Source organism: Nanorana parkeri, unplaced genomic scaffold (genome assembly GCF_000935625.1).
Source record: "Nanorana parkeri isolate BGI_ZX_2015 unplaced genomic scaffold, ASM93562v1 scaffold45, whole genome shotgun sequence".
NCBI lineage: Eukaryota > Metazoa > Chordata > Amphibia > Anura > Dicroglossidae > Nanorana > Nanorana parkeri.
This window is the reverse complement of record NW_017306313.1, coordinates 1,756,649-1,775,652: the sequence shown is the minus strand read 5'-3', so window position 1 is coordinate 1,775,652 and position 19,004 is coordinate 1,756,649. Positions and strand designations below refer to the sequence as shown.

The 19,004-nt window shown below is 41.7% G+C and overlaps 1 protein-coding gene across 9 annotated transcripts in view; it reads right to left on the bottom strand.

Moving 5' to 3' along the window:
* Positions 1–19,004, bottom strand: part of OSBPL8 (oxysterol binding protein like 8) — a 230,757-nt gene that overhangs the window by 68,286 nt on the left and 143,467 nt on the right. For 2 of the 9 annotated variants that reach the window (XM_018572766.1, XM_018572799.1), the window contains exon 1: positions 4,135–4,322. The exons of 5 other annotated variants lie outside the window; for them this stretch is intronic. The gene's annotated coding sequence lies outside the window, so the exon portion shown is untranslated. Of the gene's footprint in view, positions 1–4,130; positions 4,331–19,004 lie in introns of those variants that run through there. 2 more of the 9 variants (XM_018572777.1, XM_018572771.1) reach the window with 2 other exon arrangements.

Sequence of the window (19,004 nt, the reverse complement as noted above, 5' to 3'; positions counted from 1 at the left end):
ACAGGATCTGGATGCATTGGGCTAATGAATTTGAAAGTGTAATCGGTGTTAAATCCCATTTCATATATAAAGAACTGTGGACAAGTTAGGTAGGACTGGGCTGCTGTATAGCAGGGATTAACCATGCAGAAGTCAAATCTTCCAAAATCAATATAGTGATTGTTAGTGATGCACCAATACTAGTATCGGTGCCAATACTGAGCATTTGCACTACTACTCGAACGCGTGCAACTGCTCCAATACCAAAAACTGATACTGGTGCTTTCATTATTCAAATAAAGCTGCTCCCTAGGTTCCACTCTTCTTGGTAACCATGACCCCTCTGTTTACAGCGCATCCGCCGGCCCGCACATCTTCCCCTCCAGAGACTCTCCACCCGGAGACATCAGGCTGGCCCCCCGGAGAAATATCCCCTGCTGTTTCTGTCCTGTGCTTTATTCTACAATTATGTATAATGTATTGCTGGGATTTATAGTCCTCTATAGTTGATGGTATTATTCTGCATTGCTGTGATATGTAGTCCTCTATAGCCGATGCAATGCTGCATTGCTGTATAATGCATTGTTGGGATTTGCACTCCTCTGTAGCTGATAGTATTATTCTGCATTGCTGTATAATGTATTGCTGGGATTTGTAGTCCTCTATAGTTGGTGGTATTGTGTATTGCTATATAAACTATTGCTGAGATTTGCAGTCCCAGCCAGTAGACGGGGAACAGTATAAGTACTTGTACTTAGTCTGGAAAAAAATAGTATTGGTGCAGCCCTAGTTTTTGTAAAATAGTTAAAAGTCACCATTTTTGATACTCGACTGTTTCAGAAAGGTGCATGGAGTCAAAGTTTCTGATCAACATTCTATGCCTAAGGTAATCACTGACTATGGCCATATTACCACCACCAAGGTTGTCTAGTAGTTAGTAAGCTGCTCCATGCAAAGACTTATTCTTTCTTAGTGATAGATCTCCTTGAGTTTCTGTAGCCCCCATCCCCATTTACAGTACTTCTATCCTAGAATGCTATAATGTTATTTATGGGTTGTACGTACATTTGTCGCATACCATGCTAAGAGATCTAAGAAACATTCCAGGACAGGTCTAGAATGACACTCACCTTGCTCAGCAAGAGCAGATGTATAAAAATGTTGCTGTACCGGGCAGCTAGAAGCTGCAGCCAGCCCTCGCCTTACCTACCCAAATTCTTTTTGCAAAGTGTGTATTATAGTTTTATAGAGTGTAGATATGTTATTTTAAAACAATGATGTGGCCTTTTCCTATCTGTATTTCTGCTTCCAGAAACTTGCATTTCTCTTGAATAAAATCAATACTATGCCACATCACAAATGAAGCATGTCACCCTAGAGAGAAAATGCATTGATTGAGGCTTTTTTGTGAGGAGGCTTTGAGGGAACTGAGTGCTTCTAACAGCATCACTTGAACTGCTCTCATCTCTCGATGTACAGCAGAACAAAGTGTTTGGGTTTATTTAACTGAACTGCCAAACACACCTAGCAGAACCGTGAAAATGAAGCAATGTTTCAGGAATATTGTTTAATGAACACCAACACAGCTAGATCATCAGTCTGTGAGAACGGTAGTTAAACAGCTAGGATGCCATTATCATCTAAAAAAAACTAAACAAAAACACCAGATAACCCAGTGATAGGTCAAATGGCATGAGACAAGGCCCTGGTGTACAAACTACAGCAACACATATGGGCTTATTGAAACCCCATCAATGAACGCCTCTCATTTAGGGCAGGTTTACACCATTTTCTGCTCCAGATCTGGTCCGGAAAATGGTGTTTTTAAATATACCATTGAAAGCGTTTTGTTAGATCTGCTTGTTAAGTGCAAACATACCGGTTGATCCTGCCAGAAATCTTGTCGGCTGGAAATGACTTTCTGTGATATGCATTCCCATCAATAATACTGTTCCCCATCTCTAGGGACAGAACCTCCTCCTCCTCTATGGTGAGAAGAGGAGAGGAAGAAGTGTTTGTAGTCCTGTCCTAGGGTGACAACGCTGCTTCTCCATACAGTACGGTGAGCGAACATTGTCAACCTAAGACAGAAATCATATTACTGGCAGGGTCACCAGGTTTTTTGTTTTTTTTAAAAGGGAAAAAAAATCCTGGAAAAATATAAAACTAATGCAGCCACCAGATTCATGAAACGCTAAGTGGGAATATATTATAGCTTTTTACATGGGTTTATATAAACTTTAACAGAGCAATGGAAAATCCGATGATGTGCAGAGTGAAGTCAGTCAACCATTTAGATTTCACCTTTCATTAGTTTGCCAATGCTGAGTGATTGCTGACAGCTTGTTATGGTACACAGTGCTATTCCTAAATTGGTAATCTCAGCTACATAAGCGTTCTCTTTTTCCATCATGCCTCTCAAGACTGGTCATCACCTCCCATTACATCTGACTAATTTGACTAGCAATCATTCCTTTTAAAAAAGGATTTGCATGATTTGACTACCTCACCTGTTTGATCTGTTCAGAGAACGAAACGCGAATTTATGAGCAAATAATATCGACCAGCAGAGTCCAATCTCTGTTTACCTTAAATAAACAAGTCGATAGATATTGACCATTTTCTTCCTTCCAGTAACGTAGTTAAGGTTTATTTACAATCTCTACCTGGAAAGAGTCACTTCAGTGACCTGATTATTGCTACCTTGTTAAGGGCAATAATGAACGTCCTTGGGTTTAGTTTAATGTCTAGGGAAGGCATGCCTGTTGTGGTGATTCGGTATACACCAGGAGTTAACACACTAACTGGGGTTAGAGAGATCCCAGCTCATGGCAGACTGCGCGCCCATTTCCCAGAAGCCTGTTGTTTGCCTTGTGAGCAGCCAACATCCCCGTCTCAATCCATGACTTATCTGAAATGCTTCATGGTGCTAGGATTTGTCTGCTGGGCCATTTCATATAAAGCTGCAGAACCTACAACATTACAATGTTAATCCTAACTACTCATTGGCTATGGTAAAAAGGAAACAGCATCTAAAGCAGACGCATTGCTCATATGTCATTCTACAGACAATAAAGCCATTTAATTAGAGCCCAATCTATACACACAGAACATAGCACATATATAATATGGCTCTTATAAGGGCTGAAACCATGCTAGAAGCCATTGAAGAAAAAAATGGAGCTGCATGCAACTGACAGCTAAATGGTGTGAGACATGTCAAAAGCCCAGACATCACCTGATGAATACTGAGAGGTCCTAGCAGTGGGGGAGAAACTAGCAAACAACACGCAGCCAGCCGGCCACATTATGATGGGTAGTGGGCTAGTACATATTCCACAGATTAACACAACAATATTGCCAAATGGCCAATCTGCACTCTATACATCATCATTTCTCCTCCCAGTGCATTGTGAAATAAGCCTCATGGTTTTAGGACACTACAGCTTTCCTCTTTCAACCATCCGGTGCCCAGATATGTGCACACACTATAATATTACATTACAAGCGTCCCATACGCCTCTGTGCTGAAAGCTTTCCCAGATCTGTTTCCTTTCTAATCAACAGAAGTGACACATCTACACAAACATCAGACTTTTATAAGAATGAGCTTTGTGAAAAGACTGCTGAAGCTGTATATTCCTTGCAGTTAAATGCTTCATATGGTCCTATGGCAGAAACTGCTTCAAGATGTGCCATGCACAGACTAATGCTGAAAGTGGAGGGTAGACGAATTGAAATTCAGTAGCCAATCTGCCCAATCCAGAAGCCATTTTAGGGCCAGATCAATTAACAACAACTAAAGGAAACCTGAAAAGTTGGGTGCCAGCTGTCATTTCTATGGATCATTGCCTACCTGGTTCCCAGGATTAGTCCAGCCCTGGCTTACAGGGAAATGTATCAGATGCCGACATCTCAGCTGTCACAACAGCGAAAGCCAACGAGCTCTGCTACACTGTATGTTAGATATGTGCCTTCTCTGTCCATGGATAATGTAAGTTACCTCTCCACAAACTAGTTGGCTAAATACAGAATACAATGTGCACCCTCTGTCCCTCTAGCTAGTGCTATCAATGCAGTTAGCCTTGCTCAAAGCACACACACACCCACACACACTGTTGCATGAATCAACAAGCTGCTATGCTACATACTTGCCTTTCGTTGTCAGTGATTTTTACTCAAGGGCACCAGAAATCCGAAAGGAAAAAGGTGTGCATATTGCAGGGTTAATGCTCTTATGTTCCAAAAGCACACATTCCCGTTAAGAATTTCCCCTCCTCACCTTCTAATCCTAAAGCCTGGGCATGCTTCCACTGAGAGCCATTACATGGAGGGAAGTGCGAGCTCTGGGTCTCTCTGAATATGCTGGTGAGACTACTCTTCAGGCACCCAGCTCCCTCCTCAGCTCCTCCCATCCAAGATACGTGGACTTCTTCCCTGATCACATTTCCTTCCTAATGATACAGGCAGCATGCTCCGAGGTTGCTGCCTTGCCAGGGTGAAAGAATAGCAGGGCATCGGGGTCAGGCAGCAATCCTAACCATTTATAATTCAATGTATACAAAGACAAGACACCGAGTCTACAAGTCAGCGTTCAACTTCACTAAAGAGCAGATGACAAGGTCACAGCTTTAGAATACACTGGACAAATTCTTAGAGCAGCGCTCTCATTGGACATCCATCCTCTAAAGTAATTTTCCAGGATGTACTTCTATGTTTGTACAGACCGCCATGTATAACTAGAGTTAAAAACATTGTATAAGCAAATTCCACCTTTCAGAAAAATAAATACACAAAATAAAATGTATGTATTTATTTTGTTTGCATTGGAGCAATACAAGCATTGCAATCCCGATCAGTGGAGCACAAGTGCAATGCTCTTGCTCCAGCAATTTCCCCCTCCTGTTCCTATCTGTACCTCAGTATGGCCATTCAGTAACACGGAAGGGAAGAAGAATTAAAGGAGAACTATGGGGTCAGTGTTTTTCCCCATAGTTCTCCTTAGGGTAACGGGAGGACACAAACTAGCGTCCTCCCGTTACCCTAAGCTCAGTATACCGCGAGCTACAGCTCGCGGTATACTGAGACGCCGCAGCCGGAGCGGATCCCGACTTAGACGACGGGATCCGTCCAGCTGCCTGAGTGGCAGCTGGCTCTGCCTATCTAGAGACAGAACCAGCTGTACACGCCCCCTCCCCCGTCCGTTCCGCCAGTCAGTGCTGGTAGATCGGAGCGGAGAATCCAGCCCCTCCCCCTGTCACGGCAGAGAGCCGTGACAGGATCGAGAGGTCAGCGAACCCGGTATGTGTTCGCTCACCTCCCGATCTACTGAGCCGGCCTGTGACAGTCTCATTGTCACAGGTCGGCTAGAACTATGAGGTGAGTGAAAAGAACTCACCTCATAGTTTTCCTTTAATCTACCACAAGTGTGGTGATGTCACCGCACTTGTATTCCACTGTGAACTCCAAGTCCCTCTGCTGTGGTGGCTGATGGGACTTGTAGCTTCTCAATTCACAGATCCTGCCAAACAATCTATGAATAGGTGATGTGTTATTTTATTATTTATAAACAAAAATGACATATTAGATATATGTTTATATTTATGTGTAAATGCTTTCCTAGGAGTAACAGATGGAAAACAAATGCTACCTGCTACACTAATAGCATAGATTAGCGATCCGTCTCACATGACTGCACAATGCTTCAATCATCTGCAGTTGATTGCTACAAGATGCTAATGCATGCTGCTGTGTAGCTTACTACCTAGGAAACCATATGTTCTGTCTGCTTAGTATTCATTCTTAGCTTTAAAAGCTGAACTCCAGGCAAAAAAACATTTAAATTAATATATTCTGGGCTTGTTCACACGACGTCCGGATTGTGTCCGGACCAGAACCGTGTGCTCCTGCACCCAAAATGCATCCCAATGAATCCCTATGTGTTTTATGGGCTACAGTTCACACGTGCGAAGTCTGTGCCGGTCCGGACAGAGAAAATACTGCATGTCACATTTTGTCCGGTCCGGAAACGCACAAACACGTCAAAAACGCAACGAATACGCGCCGAAAACGCACAGCACTGCAGCTTTTTAAAACTGGAACGTGGTAAAAACGCACTGCACGCATAGCATCACATCTGCAGATCTGCTCCAGATCTGGAAGAGAAAATGGTGTGAACAAGCCCTAATAGCCATAGAGGATATAAATCCACTTTGTGTGCGCCGACTGTCTTTATAAACCCAGATATTACCTTGGAAAAGTAGCAGTGACATTATCACTTTGCTGTACACAGCCTGCACTTTCACTACAGTTAGGATGCCCATTCAACTTACGATCATCGGACAACACTTTTTGTCCGATGATCAAATCGTTGTACGATTAGCCCATCCTTCCACCATTATTGCAAGGTTGGATCAGCGGTAATTAGAAGAAAGCACCGAGACGAATTGCGGTAATCGACCGCACGTATTTTCGTCTGCGCATGTGCAGTGTAGATTGTACGAATTTTGACGTGCGCAAATGCCACCAACCTTGCGCAAATTGTACGATGAACTGAAGTTTTCTAACCTGCTGGTTGGTCAAAAGTCGATCGATTGTACAGTATTTGCAGTTGTACACTGCCCATCAACCTTACGAGTATCGGACGAAAACGCGATCGCATAGTGAAATCGGCCGATATTCGTAAGGTGTATGGGCACCTTTAGCCTTTAGAAAACTAGAGGAGGGGGCCAGATACAAGACCTGTCACTCTGCAAAAGGAGAGGAAGCTTCAGTGGTTTTTATTACAGGAAGCTCCTGTACAAAGACAAAGTGTTACGCTTAATTACTGAAAAGATCTGGAAGAAATAGACAAAGCACACCAAGATTCCAGTTCCAGGCAGTATTTTATGCTATTTTTGTTTCTTTATTCCCTTTTTCCAGAATTTCTCAGGCCTGTCATGTGAGGTCAGAGGGTCCTCATCTCTAATTACATTGTTCATGCAAGGCACCATGGTAACAACCCCGAGGGGAAGGCCAGTAATGTTTTGCACTCACAGTATGTCCTCAGTCTTTTTTATTTTTCTCGTTCAATCTGAAACACTAAGGACATCTTATGGTTTAAAGAGATAATGTAGGGGACACAACTGGATAAGAGAGGAGTATTGCAGCCTGGGCTGCCTTCTTCTCTTTTTTTTTACACTGTGGGAGCAAAATAGAAAATATCCTGCAGCTGGACCTTAAAGCAAAATGAATAGGTAAAAAAATAGGTTTGCTTTAATCCCCCATGCCCTGCAATATATACTCTCTTCCTTTGCTCCTCTGACAGTCTGTTCAGTGCTGGGAGCTGAAGAAAAATACCCTGTACTTCCAGGTATAGAGGGGTATGTGACTGCACTGTGATAATTAGGGGAGTCCATAGCTCTGTCTATTGCTGTGGTTCTCAACCTTTCTAGGGCCGGGATCCCTTGGTAACATTTGCCAAGTTGTGGTGACCTCCAACGGAGCGCTGGACTCCAGAATTAGTAAGGTGCTGGACTTGGGACTAAAAATAGAAGCACACTCACAAGAATACAAGCCCTCCCCAGCCCCTGCTACCTGCTTGCGTGCTCTGTCTCCATGCAGCCTTCTCAGCCCCAGCACTGCTTAGACGCCCGCCTCATGCAGAGCTCACATTGTATGGGAGGCAGGAGGACAGCAGCGGCTGTGAACAGAAAAGCCCTGCGGTACACATTCCCCGGCCACTAGATGTCGCTGCAGCGGCCAGGGAGTGTGTATAGCGGCACTTTTATATTCACAGCCTCTGCTGTCCTCCCGCTGACTGACACTGCTGCGCTAGGAGGAGGCTGAGGAGCCTCTCACCTAGCGCAGCAGAAGTGGATGCTGCGACCCCCTCAACAGTGAGTTGCGACCCACATGTTGAGAACTGGTGGTCTATGGTGTGATGCTGGCAACTCATAGCTTACACTCCTGGCAGCTGAATTGAAGAGTCGGGAGTGACAGAAGGGGAAGTACATGTGACTGTAGAGGTCTGAATTAAAGTAAATAGCTTTGCCCTGCATAGAAAAATCACAGATTAATTTTAGGATGCAATTATGAGCATCAGAAAGGAGTTATTAGCCAAGTACACTTTCTGGATTGATTCCCAAAGTATATGAAAATACACTTCTGCCTGATGTAACATTAAAAGATGAAGTGACATTTTATATGCATGGTCTAGAAAGGCTTTATCAATCAGATGCTAAAAGAATCAGGCACTGATCTAGAACAGATCTAGGTGCCTTTACCTGTCAAAAGGTTTTCAAATAGGTTATATATGTATTTGTGGCCCGTGCAATCCTAGAAATCTAAAAAAAATGGATATCCTACTAACAAACCTATCTTATTTGTGTATCACTCAGCTGTAGATCCACAAATCATCTCTGAACTGGTGTTGACACTGTCCTTCCTTCTGGAGGGTGGCTACCCTATATACTCGAGTATAAGCCGAGTTTATACTCGAGTCAGATAAGCTCGCTCCCGTGATGGACTACAATCTCATGTTTAGTTTATTAAACTTTATAACACCAACAGGGACCATGAGATTAGTGTCACTTTAAGGAAGGAGAACATTAGCATCTACTTTTCTTCTTAGAGTTTCCCATCATAAGGGTTCTTAGTTTTCTGATTTCTTGGTGGGGTTGTTGAATTGTGCACATAAAAAAAGTAAAGCATTATTATAATCCATATTTGAATTTCAAATATGATTTTTACTTTGAGTTTGGTTTGCAGCAAACTGCAACTACTAATTATATATGTATTAATAATTTATTAGGTGAAAATAAATTCTGCTGTGCGTTTCAGGAAATTCTTCAATGGCAGCAGATTACCATCGTTTATTGTGAAATAAGCGACACTAGTTACTCACTGCAGCACGACAGGTCATCATGGATGTGGTCTATCCATCCTGGCTCACTGATGTAGTTCAGAACTAAAATCACTGTAATACCTATAGATTTCCTATACGTTATCAGTTCAACACAACAATGCAATCGCACTGTTCTACAACAATGTTCAAATATACATTATTAAAATGACCAACACTTGGCAAACAGCCAAAGAACCATTTACCTCGACTTGTTTTCCGTTACTTTGCTTTTTTGTTTACTTCTGGTAATACAGAATTTATTACAGCTATTTCATAATCCTGTCAATTATTAAATCTTTCACAAGCCGAATTCTGTTTCCATGGATACCATAGTGACATGCAAAGAAAGAACTTAGGGGTTTATGTAACTCTTACAGTTTTTCTATGTTCATTCGCTGAAAACCCTTGCAGAATAGCACTTTACAGTCCTAATAAGCTGATTATATCCTGCGTTCTTCATATTCATAAGCATGCCGCACTCTCAAAAGGTACATCAAGTTTGAGTAGTTTCTTTACTAAGGCAGTGATCAATACGGTGTGATAATTCTTAAATAATTAAGACATATGTTAAAAAGTGTACCACTGCAGGCAGCACACATACATTTAAAAGTACCTATTCATTCAGTATGCACTGTGAAAGTTTGAACAATATGACATTTTCAGGGTAACCACATATTTGTTTGGCATTATACTACATTTTCAACAAACTATACTATTCTAACATACTGGTAATTCCGGTACAATAATATGGGCTTCTAAGGAAACCTTTCTTGAAAAACCTGAAAGCTGCTATTCCTGACTGCTTGTTCTACAACCGCTGGTTGCCTGGCTATCCTTTTGACCCTTTTAATTCAAAAGTTTCAATCATTAACCCAGAACATGAATGCAGATAAGGCCGTCTAACCTAACTTTCCTGATTATATATATATATACACACACACATACATACACACACACACACACACATGTTCTAGGACAATAACTTAACAAGTATTTGGAGGTACGTGAATATAAAAAAAAAAAAAAATGAAGATTTGCTATGTTATAGGAAACATTTAGAAAAGTTAAAGTAGTATTAAACTCTCAAACTTATTTTTCAATAATGAATCCAGATCAAAACAAAGATGCATTGCCCAGCAAAGCATTGCTTTAATTTTCTGCCCAAATCCTTAAAATCATCATGTTTCTGAATAGTTGCTTCCAAGTCTCTCAGGTCAGCTTCCCTGAACTTCATGTCCAGTACAAGGTCACAAAGGACAGAGCAGACTCCAGCAACTGTTCATCTACTAGCTTGGAGAAGGGAGGAGAGGGGGCCAGGGGGGAGGGAAGTAAACTGTATTCGCTGTGTCTGTGTGTTTGTGGAGACACACACAGCTTACTGGCACACACAAGGGAGACTGCATAGCACTTTGCTTGAGAAAGGAGTCACTCTAATACAGGAAGTCAGGACCAGTGCTCAGGGGAGCAGCTGATTCTGCAGGAAACTAAAACATTTAAACATTAAGAAGCAGCATCCATTGTAAGTGATTTCATCAGCATTTGAAATACCTTAAAATCCTTTTGACTTTAATATTTTAACTGTGCCTAAGCAGCATACTGAAAAAATGTACCTTTTGTATAATGTCTGAAGGTTCTCATTCATCCAGGTCATGATATATGTGTAAAAAAATAAGTCAAGGCAACTGGACTGTTTTTTCTTGAAGACGTTTCCCTGGTCATCCAACCAACTTTTTCAATTCAGAATGACTTGTAGAAAAATTATCTGGGAATAAATATGGTGAATGGTGAATTAAAGAGGCCATTTATGTAAAAATGGAGAAGCCAGCATGAATAGGAGGTGTGTGTTGGGGTGGGAGGGGGATGGGTGAGACATCTATTGTCTGCAAAATACAATGCTGTTTTAATACCTCTCTCTGGGCAGGTTAACAACACCTCCTAGCTCAAAATTTGCAAATACAATCAACACCTGACTCCATGCTGGTTGTGATTAACAGATTATGTGGATTGGAGCAACATTCACCATATTTTTTGCCAGATAATTTTTCCCTGCCCTTGAAGATGTTTACAACGTATGCTAGCCTGACAAGCTGGGGAGGAGTCTAGGACCCCTGGACAGTGCAGGGAACTCTGGTGCCAGCAAATGCTCATCTCCCAATCAACATACTTGAGCTTCAACCGATTCATCTGTCCCTTCAGTGCTGGACCCCTCCACAATGGCTGTCGAAGCCCATGTCTTAAGAGACAAGGTTATTTCTAACTGAGCATTACTGAAAGCAAAGAAATGTCATGTAAGGTCTACCATCGTACATGGAATGCCTATTTTGCGGGGTGCGAGGCAAGAAAATGTCATCCCAGGACATACTCCATGGGATCTTGACCTTTGCAGAATCCGGTATGGATCAACAACTGGTTTTAAGTATTATCAAGGGACAAATTTCAGCTTTCCTGATTCTGCTCCAAAGGACAATTGGGTCACATTCCCTCAAGGCTTTGTACAAGGTGTAGCTCATATAAATTCATCTATACAGCCTCCAGTGAATCCATGGGATACCAGCTTAGTTCTCTCAGCTCTTAAAAGACTATCAGATGTAGAGACACAGATACCTATTGTCTCAAAAAACTCTAACTCAAAGTGGCTTTTCTTATTGCACAAACTGCAAGAGTCTAAGTCAACAGCCTTATCTTGAAAATAACACTTTCCTATCCTTCAAAAGGACAAGGTTGTTTTTTGAGGCCCAGGGACTCTTTTCTTCCTAAAGTGGCCTCTACCTTTCGCGTTAACCAACACATAGTTCTTCCATCAGTCTATCATACTCTGGTTCATCATAAGATACCCTTTCATTGCTTGAATGTGGCTAAGTCTTCCCTCAGACAGACTTCATTCTAGAAGGTCCCTGTAAGGACAACTTGCTTCGCGTTCCACTATTTCTCGGTGGCTCAGGCAGCAGCTTAAGGATAAGGTTCCTCTTTTTGTGGTCAAGATGCACTTTACAAGATCTGTAAAAGCTAATGGCTCTTCAGGATCAGGCATCTGTTTTCCAGATTTGGAGGGCCGCCACCTGGTCTTCTGTTCACACGTTTTCTAAGATTTATCAGGTGAATGTTTAGGCATTTACGGATGTAAGCTTTGGATGCACAGTCCTGCAGACATCTGTTCAAGCTGCAGTGTTTTTTTATTCTAGATCGTGTTGCCCTGCCTTCAGTTGGACTGCTTTAAGACATGCCAATGTTCCTCAATGCTACTGCTCCTGCCTCTGATGTACGATCAAGAAAACAGGATTTTTGCAATCACTGCAAAATACTTGCACTTCATCAGTGGACACAGGTGCTTACGATCTACTCCTAATACGGCTTTATTTTTTTAAAACACTTAAGCATCATGGCAGTTGGAAGGGTTAAACTTGGCTTGCCAAAGGCTTTTTTTCTTTTTTTAGTGTGCAGTTCCTACTAAAGGCGGCAGTATAGCCTATGTGGGCCAAGCTTTAGTATCTTGCTAGTCGGCCCCGCTGGCTGTCAAAATCCCTGAACATTCTGATTGGATGCAGGCATTGTTCAGGTATTTTGAGAGCCAGTGGGGCCGCCTAGCAAGGTACTGATGCTTGGCCCAGTGGGAGATTACTCCATCCACACAGTTAAGCATAGATGGAGGAATCTGTTGCACTTTCCCCATCTGACCATAGGCCGATAGAAAAAAATCTATAAAAAAATCTTTAAAAGGTGTATGGCCAGCTTTACTGTGTTTAATGTCTAGTGTCTTTGTATGTCCTTTACATCATTTTACACTACCAGTGTGCTTTAATTTTCCTCAACCGATAAATTTCTCTACGGCGTCTCTACAAGGTGCGCATGTCATGAAAACAGCTGATTCGGATGACTCGGCCCCACTGGAAGTGACACAGTGGAGACAATTTATAGGATCGAGAAAAATTATAGAACACTGACTTTGACACTGTCCGGCCCCTCCCACAGCTCACAGCCCAGAAGCATGGACAGCCAGTTCCCCGGCAATTCATCTTAGTGAATTGGCCCACTATTTGAAAAATAATGTGGAGAAAAAATGTCTGTGAGAGACAAGAATGTCTATGCAGGTGGGGCGTGTGGGAGGGACTTGTATATGGGCGAAGCACAAGGGGGCTCCATAATCTTGTATTGCCCGGGGGCCCCATGTGTTGTCAGTCCGCCCCTGATCATTTGCATTCTGCATGCGATGCTGTGCAGAGCGAAGCAAAGCTGTCAGGCACAGAGCTTCGCATGCAGTGTGTGAGTTGAGTGCAGTCAGATGAATGACTGCAACTTGAGCCAATTGGCTCGTGCGTAACAACCGGATGGACTTCGCATCGTGACGCGCGGGTTTATACATGCTCTTGAAAGCTAACATGCGGAGAGAAAATGACATGACACACTGCAAGTGAAGACAGCACTCCACCGCTCTGCGCTGCTTCGGGTGCAGTGTGTCACAGCCTTTAAGCCTATTATATAACTAAAAATAACATTATCATGGTAATAAATAAACACTTGCAGTGATAATACAATCCAGTTGAAAGTCACATGTGATTACAGATCCAGCACTCAATTACAACTACTAAAAATGATTGACCATGATGCATTGTCATACAAACAGATGGATCAGGTCTTATTTTGAAATCAGTAACTTATTGCCACAATTTATACGGTAACAAACAATTTCCAGTAGGGATGTCCAGATACCGATACTGGGCATTTTCACGAGTACTTGTGAAAACGCCCCGATTCTTAAGGCCGATATCGGCCCTTTAAATTTTTAAACCGCGCTTGCGGGAACTTCAGGCTGCCTGCTGGGGACCTGGCAGTAGCTGTCTTGGCAGTGCCTGTCCAGTTCTATATCACCTGCTCCCTGGCACATGCTAAGCCATGGACTACCCCACAACACACAATACAGCACCTGCCATTCAACCCACCATTTCAGGCTGCCGTTCTATCACTCCTCCCACCCGCCCGATCAGCATAGCACTGCCTGAGGAGATCCACATAACGCCCAGGTGAGATCGCAGCCTGCGGAGATCTGTATTTAGCTCTGGTGACAAGTTGTGTATTCAGCTCTGGTGAGATCTTTAAGCAGGCCTGGTGAGAAACTGCCCTAAAATTATTAGTCTGTATTGTTTTAGAAAAAATGTCACATGTCCCTTTAAGAAAAAGTATTGGTAATTGGCATAGGCAAGTACCTGAGGGAAAAGTACTCGCACCTGGTCTTGAAAAAGTGGTATCAGGACATCTCTAATTTCCAGAGAAAAGAATAGTGAAAGTATCACAGGGCAATAGATTTATTTTCAGGTCAGGCTTTCTGACCTCTATGTAAAAGGCAATCCTACCTTCTACAATAACACTACAACATACTGTATTCCTTCACAGCACTCTGATAGTGGTGTCTCTACCAGATATATTTTATGGAATTTAAAATACAATATTATTCCCGTCTAGATAAATTACACAGCAACCAGTACTGGGCCCCCTATTTTGCTGGACAACTTAACAGTTGCCTTTCCTGCGATGGTTATAATTACACTGTTAAAATTATTTTCCCATAAACAAGACAGGCTTGTTTCTTTCACAAATGAAGCCTTAGGCATATCTTCATTTTACATCCAGAGAGAAAGGAAACTAAGGCAAATAATATAAAGTTACTGAGCAAACAAGACATAAGACATTGCATAACTCAAACCATTTGCTTGAACTGTTCCTGATGTTTGTAAAAAAAAAGTATTATATAGTCTAATACCTATGTAAGGGGGCACCGCTCTACTGGCACCAATGTAAGCGGGACTTTAGCTATGGCACAGAAAGTAAAGTATATTTTGTGGGTACAAAGACTGTGTTTATATAGTCAGTAGACTCAGATTTTAGTTAAATTACCCCACTATCACCGTAGTGTGGTTACACCTAATGTTTGCAGAGGCATGCATAGCACAATGCTTCATCATTCTCCAGGGGTGCTTCAGAGGAGCCCAGGGTTGCCTATTTCATACTTTCATAATACTAGCAACACCCTTTTCGCCACTTGACTGTGCAACCCAGTTTTGTCCAACTATGAAATCAGTGGATCGGTATTATGTAATAGCACACAAACTGTCTGATATTCAGGGTCGGAATAACAATTAGGCAGAGTAGACATGTGCCTACAGGCACCTACTCTGCCTAATTCCTGGTGTTGTGTCAAGATACAACACCAGCAATAGCAAGAAGGGTGTATTCTGCACAAAATGCACCCTCCTGCTCCGAGACCAGCGGCACCTACAGGAACCGCCAGCTTCTGCAAATGCAGGGGAAGGATCCCAGTGCTGTGCAAGACTGCCCTGCAAAATGCCCGTCTGATGCAGACAGGCGTTAAGTGACACCGGGGTCCTTCTCTGCGTATGTGAAAGACGGTGGGTCCCGCAGCAGGTAAGGGCGCCAGCTCAGGCTAGACAGATTTCCATTCGTGAAATGGAAATCCAGCCCTGCCGACAGCAAGGATACGAATCAGGACCAAAAGGTTGTGCGAGGCAGGAGTGGAGTGAATTACAGATAAAGTGACATTAAACCCTCCATTGTTTTTTTCCCCATTCTAATTCTGCTGTAAGGACTTACCTTATGCGTTGCTGCTTGATACGATCATCTTCTTCCTTCTAGTAGTTTTTAGCAGTCCTTCCAGCACTGGTGCTGGTCTCGGATCCAGCGCAGACAACGGTGTCTTCCTGTCCTCTGGAATCTGTCCAACATGCACGCTCCTGGCTGCGTGCATTCACTTGCAGTGAGTGTCTCCTCTTCTCCCTGCTGTTGATCTTCACTGTGCTTGCATCCACCCACATCACCCTGCATGGCCATTTGGGGAGGCTGGATTTTGGAGCAAGCGGCGGAGACAGAGGTATTTAATTTACCTCTTCGGTAAATTGTATTTCTTTAAATGTTTTTGCATATATCTACTGCTTGCTAGCTGTAGATATATGTAAAAACATTTGAGACTATTATAAGGTTCTTTTATTATAAGGTCCCAGAATAGTAACAATATTCTTATTTATGTACTCCAATTAAACATTTTAGGAACTCCTGCCATAAACTGATACACCATTGAGGTTTAAAGCAGATGAGAAAATGCAAAATTAAAAAAGCTAAAAAGTCCCTATGTCTATAAATGATGCATTTCTATACACAAACACAGACACAACCCAAGTCATGCGCTACTAAATAAGAACTGTGCAATAAAATGCAGAATTGTACACTAACAAAGTGAAACTGAGGGAAAACAAGTACCTTGGAAAACACCTCTTTGTACAAAAGCATTAGTTGAGGAAGTAAATATTGGTATGACAAGCTACACACAACCAGTTTGATGCATATATATACTCCAAAAGGGAACCTGTTGGTAGAGAAACAAGAGCTGCCTTTTTTTTAACTTGTGGAATGTAGGGCAAGTGCGTTGGTGCAGTGACAATCTGTGGACAAGAGGGCAGATGTAATGGCAGTATTTATTAATAAATAATTAAATACCTGAATTTGACTTGGTATCAATCTTTTGCACTGCTGTGTACAGCAAGCAGCCCTCAGACTGTGAGATGGAGGAGCAGTACAATCAGTTGTGCTGCATACAAATGTGCTAAAGAACATTTTGATAAAAGGGAGCAAAGTGAGCAGAGGGATTACCTCCGTAGTCTGCTGCTTCTCTTTTACTGTCCAGACAGAAGGCTGGGGTGGAGAGAAGACACGACTGTATTTATCAAATGTTAGTAGTGTCAAGCACCAGGATGTGCTAGGTCTCAGGAATGGATGGACAGAAATATAAATCCTTTGACAGGTAAAACATTTGTCATATGTATTTTATCTCTGTATTATGAATTCTTGGATTTCTATTTTAACAACAGAATGACGCACACTTGAAACAATACCAAAAATCTCATGGCTAACAAGAAACTCTGGGGGAAAAAATAAGCATTATTCACTTCAGTGGCAGGTATGTACAAATGATACTGACAGATAACATACCTTGCCAAATATACTAGAAGCAGAGCATACATTACCTTGGCTAACAGGCAGATGGTCTCACATAACAAGCAAAGTACCTAAGCTGAAACCTCTCCAGGATGAACAAGGTGAATGAAATATTACCTTCCACCCCTCCTCTGTGAGGTTTCAAGACACCAAACCGCTGCTATAACAGCTAGGGCTTGTTTACACGTACATTATTTATGACAGTAGGCCTCAAATATAACTTCTTAAGAATAGGAAAAACTAAAATTTCTTTTCCAACAGCCAGCTTTCATTTTTTTCAAATGCAGAGATAAAAATGAGATTTCTGTAGAAAGTGCGCTAAATATTTTGAGCCTTAAAAGCTGTGCTTATGAATGTCAAGTATTTACTGATGGAATAAATCAAATATTACATAATCCATAAAGAAAATAAAAGTGAAGAAAAAAAAGTTAGGATTTGGAAATGGTCCTTGGTTTTCAATCTGATCATGAACATTACAATGTGCGGGACAGTCCAAAACAGTGAACGATATTTCGATAATAATTACAAAGCATGAATATTTATGATAATGTAGTCCAGAACAGGAGGAGATGCCCTATTGGCTATTCTAGTCCAGGTGGATCACTATTGACTGGCTGAACATTTTCAACAGGTCCAGTTGCTAATTCCCTGAAGTCTGTCAGCAGGCATATATTAATTTCTCTGGTTGGATGAATCAGGCACTTTCTTTGGTATAGGGAATATCTAGAAATATTAATTGTGCCAATTGGATACCCTCAAAAAATTACCTTTTGATTGGTTTCCTCCTAAAACAGCAGTGCACCTTTTTGTATGTGAGGGTGCTGAGCCAATCCTTATTTTGCTAGCCCACATCTAACTGTTAGAACTTCAACAGGAAAAGGGGGCTTGCCTTCCAGCAAGATTACGAAAAAGGTTCAAAATTACATATTAACGCCCCCCTATATTTGGGCACCAAGGCATGCCTGCTAATTATGAGGCCAGTTAGGTATGTCAGTATAGTGACAGGCTTACTTTAATTTGAAGTATACAGAATGTATACAGTATACAGAAACACAATTAAAATTTGGCTAAACGTTTAGCCAATCACATTTAGAAGTTCATCCTTAACCTCGTAGAACCCAATCAAATGGGCATGGTGCCAGGCAAACACACCGTTACAAATATTAGAAAGATATACATTACTATACAATCCACGCAAGAAGCTGGTGAACCTAGCTTTGTGGTGTTTATCGACATACACAAGGCTCTTGATTCCGTTAAATGTTACCATCTCTGGGCAGTATTAACCAGACTGTGATTTGGCCATGATTTTGTATACAAAACAGGTGGCGAAGGTAAGCATGAACAATCTTAATTCCCCTATATTTAACTTCAACAGGGATGCTCTTCATTCCTATTTCTATATGCGTTAGAAATAGAGCCAGTTGCTAATTTATTAGGACAATATGCATCACCTTAGGGGCTTATCAGGGGCAAGCTCAAGATGACACCTTAATATTCCTAGTTGGTACAACAAATGCCCAGGATAGTGAAGCAGTTGAGTATCTTTTCAGGTCTAAAAGTCAATCTGCAAAAAAAATACATAATCTTGCCTTTTGGCCCAGCACCTCTGGAGGTGTCTCAATGAGACACTCCATTTTATTGGGTTTTATTCAAATACTTAGGTATGGTAATCCAATAGCCACTAAAAAATACTACTTAGAATTGAACCAAATACCTAAATTTAGCTGTGGCTATCTCTTCCATTAAACTTAGTGGCACACATGAGTTACCATCCAAAAGTTGTTTACTGCATTCATACATTATACTATACACTCACAAAATGTAGAACTTAGTAATCAGTCTTTTGGCCCACTGTCACGAAAAACACCAGCAGATGTGCTTTGTGTGTTCTGGTTATGCCCGAAACTTTCAGCATATTGATCACGGATCCAGTTTTTATTAACAACAAATTTGGGCCATTATTGTTCTATGGCAGAAAACGCCAAAATCTTGCAATGCCAATTAATGTTATTCAACCTCTTTCATATGCAGATGAGCCATGGGGGGGGTTGGTTAAGAGGAGGCTTTATGTATAGTGAGTGCATGAGATAATAGAAATAGTGCCAACGTTCAATGTTTAAGTTTTTATGATTTTATT